We start from the raw sequence: 8,763 nt of genomic DNA, 5'->3' as shown, positions 1-8,763 counted from the left end.
ATGCCAGTGAATAGCTTCACCTCTTGCTCCAATGTAGTGATTTGCTTAATCTTGGGTTGATAACACGACAAACAAAGCCATTAATGTAATAAAGACATGATTACACAGCTAATCAGTCTTTAGACTTACTCTCTTCTAACTAACCTCTCCTTTCCTGAAAGAGAGCATTTGCAAGTGCAGTTTGCAAGCGTGCTGGTTTTGCCCTAATATTTCATCGCTAATTAGCAAGCCACCCATCTCCCTGCAGAAATCTCCTTAATAAAACATTGTGTGTTTAATGCTTGCAGCTGAGGGAGAGCCAGGGGCTCAGAGGAGACAAACCCATTCTTTTATGTTCCTTCTGCCATCAGACAGTATCACCCCCACTACACCCCACCAACTTGCCATTCACAGGGCATCGCAGGCTCACCCAAAAGCCTGCTGGTGCCTGCCAAGATCTCCTCCTTCCTCAGCCCTGCCTTATGGGAGCCAGAATGGGTCTGTAGAATTGTGCTTTCCTCCATGGTAATTCCTTAGTGGCAGCCAGAGAAGGGGTGGGACTGTGGACCTGGCTGGGGTGTCTGGCACTTGTACACCTCTCATTTCGACTCCCTCCCCAGCCCCAGGGACAGTTGACAGAGGGAGGCTCACTGAGTCACACTGAGGAAGAGCCATGGAAAATTCCGTAGTGGCTCCAGGTGAAGTGACCAGATGTCCTGATTTCAGTGGGCAGCCCTGAAATTCTAGGGTTTCTCTCATTCCCCGCTTTCAACACTTGTCCAGACCTATGGAAAGAGGAATGGTCGGTTGAGAAAGGCCCAGAGCTCAGTCAATGGGAAAGATGTCACAGGTGCCAACATCAGTGGAGAAGACAGGCAAGGGAGACAGTGGTCATGAGAGTCCTAGGATTGGCTGTTCGGAGGGAGACATGGCCCAGACATGCTGTAGGGCCCCAACCCAGGCCTATGCAAGGGGTCAGATATGGGAGAATCAAGAGTGAGGTGCTCTGAGGAGAAGAGCTGGGAAATAGTGAGGAATGTGGATGTAAGATCAGTTCTGTTGTCCCGGCCAACAAGAATCTGGAAGCAGGGTGGCCTAGTGGAAAGAGCATGGACCTGTGTGTTAAAGGACCTGAATTCTAATCCTGGATCTGCCTCTTTTTAATGGTATTTGTTAAGGGCTTACTTGTCTTATGCTGTCTAGTCATCTCTGACCCATAGTGACTCCAAGGACACATCTCTCCCAGAACTCCCCACCTCTATCTGCCATCATTCCGGTAGTGTACCCATAGAGTTTTCTTGGTAAAAATACAGAGGTGGTTTACCATTTCCTCTTTCCATGCAGTAAACCTGAGTCTCCCCCATCGACTCTCTGCCACGCCGCTGCTGCCCAATAAGGGTGAGTTGTGACTTGTAGCAGATTGTCTTCCACTCACTAGCCACTGGCCAAGCTAGGAATGGAATGGGTATGCCTCTGCTTGACTCTCCCTCCCATAGCCGAGACTGTAGAGAACTGGAAACTCTCCCGGTGTGGTCCTTAGAGGGGAAGGGCTTACTATAATAATAATAATAATAAATGATAATGATAACTGTGGTATTTGCTAAATGCCTACTATATGCCAGGCACTGTACTAAGTGCTGGGGTGGATTCAAGCAAATCGGGTTAGTCACAGTCCCTGTCCTTCATGGGGCTCACAGTCTTAATTTCCATTTTACAGATGAGGTAACCTGGGCCCAGAGAAGTGAAGTGACTTTCTCAAGGCCACACAGCACACAAGTGGCAGAAGTGGGATTAGAACCCAGGTCCTTCTGACTCTCAGGCCTGTGCTCTATCCACTACGCCGTGCTATATCCAGGCATTGCAATAAGCACTAGGGTAGATGATGCCACTAATAATAATGGTATTTGTTAAGTGCTTACTAAGTGCCAGGAACTGTATTAAGCAATGGGGTAGATATAAGATAATTAGATTGGGTACAGTCCATGTCCAACATGGAGCTCATGGTCTAAATCCCCATTTTACAAATGAGGTCACTGAGGCACAGAGAAATTAAGTGACTTGCCCAAAGTCACACAGCAGATAAGTGGTAGAGCTGGGATTAGAACGCACATCCTTCTTGACTCTAAAACCCAAGCCCTAGCCACTAGGCTACACTACTTCCAGTTGCCTCTTGTCTGCTATGGGATCTTGGGCAAACCACTTAACTTCTCTGGACCTCAGTTACCACATCTGTAAAACAGGGATTAAGACTGTGAGCCCATATGAGATATGGACTATGTCCAACCTCATTATCTTGTATCAACCCCAGCTCTTATGCCAGGCATATAGTAAGTGCTTAACAAATACCATAAAAATACCCAAAACCAAATGGAGGGGGCTTGTTCAGACCATCAGTGGGTCAGGTTCTGCATTTAAACTCAAAGAGAGGGAGGAATTAGCATTCATCTCTCCTCTTATGGTCCTTGTCCTGCCCTGCTCTGCCATGTGGCTTGTCATTCAATCAGTCAGTCAGTCATCTGACCCACAGGTTCAGTCTGTTCTACCTTAACATGGTTTTTAGATATAATTCTGCAAGGAAAATAGGGAAACTTTTCCTGCCCCATGTGAATAGAATGGAATTTTGGGTCAGAAGAACCTGAGAAGCAGCATGGACTAGTGACTAGCCTTGAAGTCGGAAGGTTGTGGGTTCTAATCCTGGCTCCGCCACTTGTCTGCTGTGTGGCCTTGGACAAGTCACTTCATTTCTCTGAGCCTCAGTTACCTCATCTGTAAAATGGAGATTAAGTCTGTGAGCCCCACATGGGACCGGGACTGTGACCAACCCGATCTTCTTATATTCACCCCAGTGCTTAGCACAGTGTCTGGCACATAGTTAAGCGCTTAACAAATACCATAATTATGATTACACTGTTATTATTGGTATTATCTTATACCTATCCCAGAGCTTAGTACAGTGCTTGGAAGGTAGTAAGCGCTTAACAAAAACCATTAAAAAAAAAGAACCAATTGCACAAGTGCAAGTGATTCAGTCAAGGTGTGAGTACTAAAAATGTGAGTTTTCTCTTTATGAAGGATGGTAATGGCAAGATTATAGGAGCGCTTGACTGCATCTCGGCCCAAGTTCCTGTGATGCCTGGACTGCTAAATTCCAGATGACCAGCTGGCACTGTGTCCTTGTGCCATTCCATCTTCAAGGTCTTCCTTTCTCTTCTGCCCGATGTCCCTTCTACCTAGAAGCCCTCTGTCAGAGAGCTATCAACAGGCTTTGGGCAGATATGGAATTCACCGCCACCGGTCTTGGGTGGGCGGGCGAGGTGGCTGGAACTCCCTTTCATGTGTGCCAGATCACAGCTCTAGCCATCCTCAAAGCTCTTCTGAAATCCTGCCGTCTGTTCTCCTATAGAAGATAGACGAGAAGCAGCGTGGCTTAGTGGATAGAGCACAGTCCTGGGAGTCAAAAAGACCTGGATTCTAATCTTGACTCATCCACGTATCTACTATGTGACCTTGGGCAAGTTACTTCACTTTTATGAGAAGCAGCGGGACTCAGTGGATAGAGTGCGCATTTGGGAGTCAGAGGTCATGATGATGATGATGGCATTTATTAAGCGCTTACTATGTGCAAAGCACTGTTCTAAGCGCTGGGGAGGTTACAAGGAGATCAGGTTGTCCCAAGGGGGGCTCACAGTCTTCATCCCCATTTTACAGATGAGGGAACTGAGGCCCAGAGAAGTGAAGTGACTTGCCCAAAGTCACACAGCTGACAACTGGCGGAGCTGGGATGAGTTCATGTGTTTGAATCCTGGCTCACCCACTTGTCAGCTGTGTGACTTTGGGCAAGCCACTTCTCTGCACCTCAGTTACCTCATCTGCAAAATGGGAATTAAGACTTTGAGTCCTACATGGGACAATCTGATCACCTTGTATCCCCCCAGTGCTTAGAACAGTGCTTTGCACATGGTAAGCACTTAACACATACCATCATTATTATTATTATTATTATTGTTGTCTGAACCTCAATTACTGCATCTTAAAATGGAGATTAAGACTGTGAGCCCCATATGGGACAGGGACTGTGTCCAACCTAATTAATTTGTACCAAATCCAGTGCTTAGAACAGTCTGACTCCTAGTAAATGCTTAACAAATACCATTAAAAAAATCCCATCTCCTCCAGGTGGTCTTTCCCTGATCAATTTCTTATCAGTTAGTCAGCAGTATTTATTGGATGCCAACTGTGTACAAAGCACTGTACTAAGCTCTTGGGAGATAGGACCATAGAGGCAGAATTCTGAAGTAAACAAGGCCAAGTTAGCCATTCCCATTTATCACCCTTCAGCAGATTTGTTTCAATTCCTGACTGTCGGGGTTCAGTGAGAGTCCTTCAAATGAAGTTTACACAGTTCAACTAATAGAGTAAAATTCCACACTAAATGACCTTTAATAAAAATACTACACCCGTTATGACAGCAAGGCATGCTCTCCTAAATGAATGGGATACTTAACTGTTATAGATCTAGCCTGATCCAGCCACCAGATAACTTAATGCCACTTCTGCCCAATTCTGCACATCGTTATTTATAAAGTTAATAATAATCTCATTTATTAAGTGCTTACTATGTGCAAAGCACTGCTCTAAGCACCAGGGAGGTTACAAGGAGATCAGGTTGTCCCAAGGGGGGCTCATAGTCTTAATCCCCATTTTACAGATGAGGTAACTGAGGCACAGAGAAGTTAAGTGACTTGCCCAAAGTCACACAGTTGACAATTGATGGAGTCTGGATTTGAACCCATGGCCTCTGACTCCAAAGCCCATGCTCTTTCTACTCAGCCATGTCATGGGGAGATTTCATGCATTAATGCATAGGGCACTGTTCTAAGGTGGGGTTTGAGTGTCGGCAATTTTGTCCCTGAAGGAGGGGCAAGATTGTCTATTGCTGTGCTGCTGTCTCTAGGTCGGGTGATCTGAGGGTACGGTCTGTCTTTTTCAACCACACAGCAAGCCCTTGGGACCAGCCTGTTGGATGGTAGGTTCTCATGGTAGAAGCCTGGCTGTTTGCCCATAATAAATAATAACGATCGGGGAATGTGTTACGTGTTTACTAAGCACCAACCATTGTACTAAACTCTGGAGAAGATATAAGATAATCAGGCCAGACACAGTCCCTGCCTCACCTGGCACTTGCAGTCTAAGATGGAGGGAGAACAGGTATAATAACAATAATAACAATTATGGTATTTGTTAAGCATTTACTATGTGCCAGGCACTGTTCTAAGCTCTGGAATAGATACAAGGTAATCAGATTGTCCCACGTGGGGCTCACAGTCTTAATCCCCTTTTTACAGATGAGGTAACTGAGGCACAGAGAAATTAAGTGACTTGCCCAAAGTCACATAGCTGATAAGATAATAAGTGGCATAGCCGGGATTAGAATCCATGACCTCTGACTCCCAAGCCCGTGCTCTTTCCACTAAGCCACGCTGTCTCCATCTAATCTCTGCTTTGGAGGTGAGGAAACTGAGTCCCAGAGAAGTTAATGGGACTCATTTGTGTCCCTTGGAGTCTGCCTTTAAGCTGGAGAATTGACTTTTTAAATGAAAAATAATATATTAGTGACACATTCCATCATTTCCAGAATGCTACCCAAGTCACCTGCCAGTGATCAGCCTCCAAGAGGAAATGGGAACCTATGCATCCTCACCCTCAGTAGGGTTCCTCCTCTCAACGACCTCCCCCTGCCCAGAGGGGTTCTCTGAAGGGGTCCCGCCCTGGTTCAATAATCAGAAAACCTTTCCTGAAATCTACCATCCCTCCTTCATGGGACAACCCATCCTCTCTCTTGTGTGCTTGGGCTCAGAAACCATGGGAGGATCCAATTCTTTTGTTGATTTTATTCCTCTACCTGAATCCTTGGGCACAGCTGCCGTTCTGAGAGTCATCTTTCAGAAGGCTTAATTAAAATCACGCCGCGTGTCTAGCTCGGCGGGTATTAGCAAAGCAAATGTTTGTTTTGCTCTAGTCAATTAAGACTGTATTCATCAAAACAACTCCTGCAACATCGTCTGTACTTTTAATCCTTCATGCTGAACTCCTGTCTGGGCCTCTGCTGGGAGAAGAAGTTCTCCTTTACTGTGTTGGGTTAGTACGTGGATTCCTCATGAAGATAATTATAAAAATTGTGGTATTTGTTAAGTGCTTATTATATGCCTCTCACTGTTCTAAGCACTAGGGTAGAAACAAGATAAACAGGTCTCTGACCCACATTGGACTCACAGTCTTAATCCCCATTTTGCAGATGAGGTAACTGAGGCCCAGAGAAGTGAAGTGACTTGCCTAAGGTTACACAGCAGACCTATGGCAGAGCGGGGATTAGAACCCATATCCTCTGACTCCCAGCCCTGTGCTCTTTCCCCTAGACCTTGCAGCCCAGAGAGAGAGTTCCTTCAAGGCATCTCCATTTCAAGAGCCCAGTGGCCTGCTCCCCATCCCGATCTCACCCAGCGGGGCCCCAGAAGTTGGGATGCTTGCCTTAATTATCGGCCATGGATTCGGTAGATCGATAAATTACCCGCTTGTAATTGGATTGATGTGGATCGCTGCCAAGATGTCATTTGAAATTTCATTCCCGGCCACAAGAGCTTGTATGACACGCTGCCGGCCAATGAGCCGATCGGCCTTGCAAACTGCTCATAATCGATTGTGAGCATTTAGGGATATTTCACTAATGACAAACTCTTGGATCGATGTGCACGACGGCTGCAATCGCGCATCATTCACCCGTGGCAAAAGCACAGCTTCTGTCTTGGTTAAGGAAGGGGATTGAAATAATAATAATGATTACTATTATGGTACCTATTAAACATTACTATATGCCAAGTGCTGTACTAGCCACTGGGGTAGATTCAAGACAGTCAGGTTGGACAAAGTCCCTGGCCCAGATGGAGCTCACAGTCCAAGTAGGAGGGAGTGGGATTTAATCCCTATTTTATAGATGAGAAAACTGAGGCACAGAGAGGTCAAGTGACTTGTGCATAGTCAAACTGCAGGCAAGGGGCAGAGCCAGGATTAGAACCCAGATCCTCTGACTCTTAGGTCTGTGCTCTTTTTACCAGGCTACTCTGCTTCCCTTGTAACAATCCATAGGATTGTAGATTGCTTTCATTTTTCTCAAAGTCCTGATTTCCCATGAACGATTTCATTTCACCCTTTTTTTAATGGTATTTGTTAAGCATTTACTATGTTCCAGGCACCGTACTAAGAGCTGGGATAGATGCAGTAAATCAGGATGGACGCTGTCCCTGTCCCGCATGGAGCTCACAGACTTAATCCCCATTTTGCAGATGACCTAACTGAAGTTCATAGAAGTGAAGTGACTTGCCCAAGATCACGCAACAGAATGGTGGCAGAGACAGGCTTAGAACCCCGGTCCTTCAGACTCCCAGGCCTGTGCTCTATCCATTAGGCCTCACTGCTTCTCCACCCTGAGAGATGGAGGTTGGTTTGCCCATTTTACAGATGAGGATACTGAGGTCCAGAACGGTGAATTGACTTGCCTAATGCCACAAGGCCTGTCAGAGGTAAATCCAGAGCCAATCATTTTTCCACTAGAAAATGCTGCTCTTGTAGCAACGGAGCCAAAGATCACATACCACAATAATCACAATTTGCAGAGTCAAATCTGGGTTGGCATATGCAAGGAAGAAAGAACTGTGGCCTCACTACCGCTATTTGCTTCCAAGGGCCACAAGACAACTCAACCATCAAGAACTCAAATGATCCAGGCAATGGCACTGAACTGTGGTCTCTTGAAACTGGAAGAAGGAGCTCTGGGTTTTCACCCTAGCTCTGCCACTGGTTTGGGTTTGGCCAAAGATAGCGCTGGGACGCATTTTAAGGTTCCGTTCCCCCCGGGCTCATTGGCACCTTCCTAGACAGCCAACAGAGGGGCAGAGAGTGATGTATCAGAGCATCCAAGAATACTTCAGGGCTGCCAGCCAGCATATCTCTCCCTGGGATCTCATGTTTGTTTTCCGATGATCTTCCTGACCTTGGAGTTGGATTAGCTGTAGGGTCCTGGGGGCTGGGTCCTGTTTGAGTCTTTGATGTGGTTTGGCAGGTGGATGTGCAGTGGGGGAAGGAGGTTGAGGGTGGAATCTGGCCTGGGGGAGAGGGGATTAGTATGTATGCATGTATGCTTTTATTTATTTATTTATTTACTTAATGGGTTAGCCAAATTTTGAGGGGACAGGGACAATGAATTAGTATCACACCTGCTGAGGAGATTATGTCCCCTTCTCTCTGAGACACAGACAGACACACACACACACACACACACACACACACACCCCACACTCCCCCTTAACAACAAAATGAAAGGGTGAGGTCAGACCTGAGAACAGGCCATGGCCCCTTCTCAGTTAGAAACAGTGTGGCCTAGTGGAAAGATCACAGACCCGGGAGTCAGAGGACCTGGGTTCTGACCCTGGTTCCTCCCCTTGTCTGCCGTGTGAACTTGGTCCAGTTGCTTCACTTCTCTGCGCTTAGTACAGTGCCTGGTAGAAAGTAAGCGCTTAACAAATACCATTGTTATTATTATTATTATTCTCTGAGCCTCAGTTACCATGAGCCCTATGTAGGACAGGGAGTATGTCCAACCCAATTATACTGCTATAATAATATTAATAATGATGATGATGTTGGTAGTTGCTAAGCACTTACTATGTGTCAAGCACTGTTCTGAACAAGCTAATCAAGTTGGACATAGTCCCTGTTCCACATGGGGCT

General features: G+C 46.1%; 1 non-coding gene across 1 annotated transcript; it reads right to left on the bottom strand.

Annotated features, from left to right (window-relative positions):
• Window positions 1-1,387: 1,387 nt before the first annotated feature.
• Window positions 1,388-1,524, bottom strand: LOC119938605. Its single transcript, XR_005454470.1, has one exon. It is a non-coding gene; the product is annotated as a small nucleolar RNA SNORA7 (small nucleolar RNA).
• Window positions 1,525-8,763: the final 7,239 nt, after the last annotated feature.

Source organism: Tachyglossus aculeatus, chromosome 1, assembly GCF_015852505.1.
Source record: "Tachyglossus aculeatus isolate mTacAcu1 chromosome 1, mTacAcu1.pri, whole genome shotgun sequence".
NCBI classification, from domain to species: domain Eukaryota; kingdom Metazoa; phylum Chordata; class Mammalia; order Monotremata; family Tachyglossidae; genus Tachyglossus; species Tachyglossus aculeatus.
This window is presented reverse-complemented; position numbering and strand designations above follow the sequence as displayed.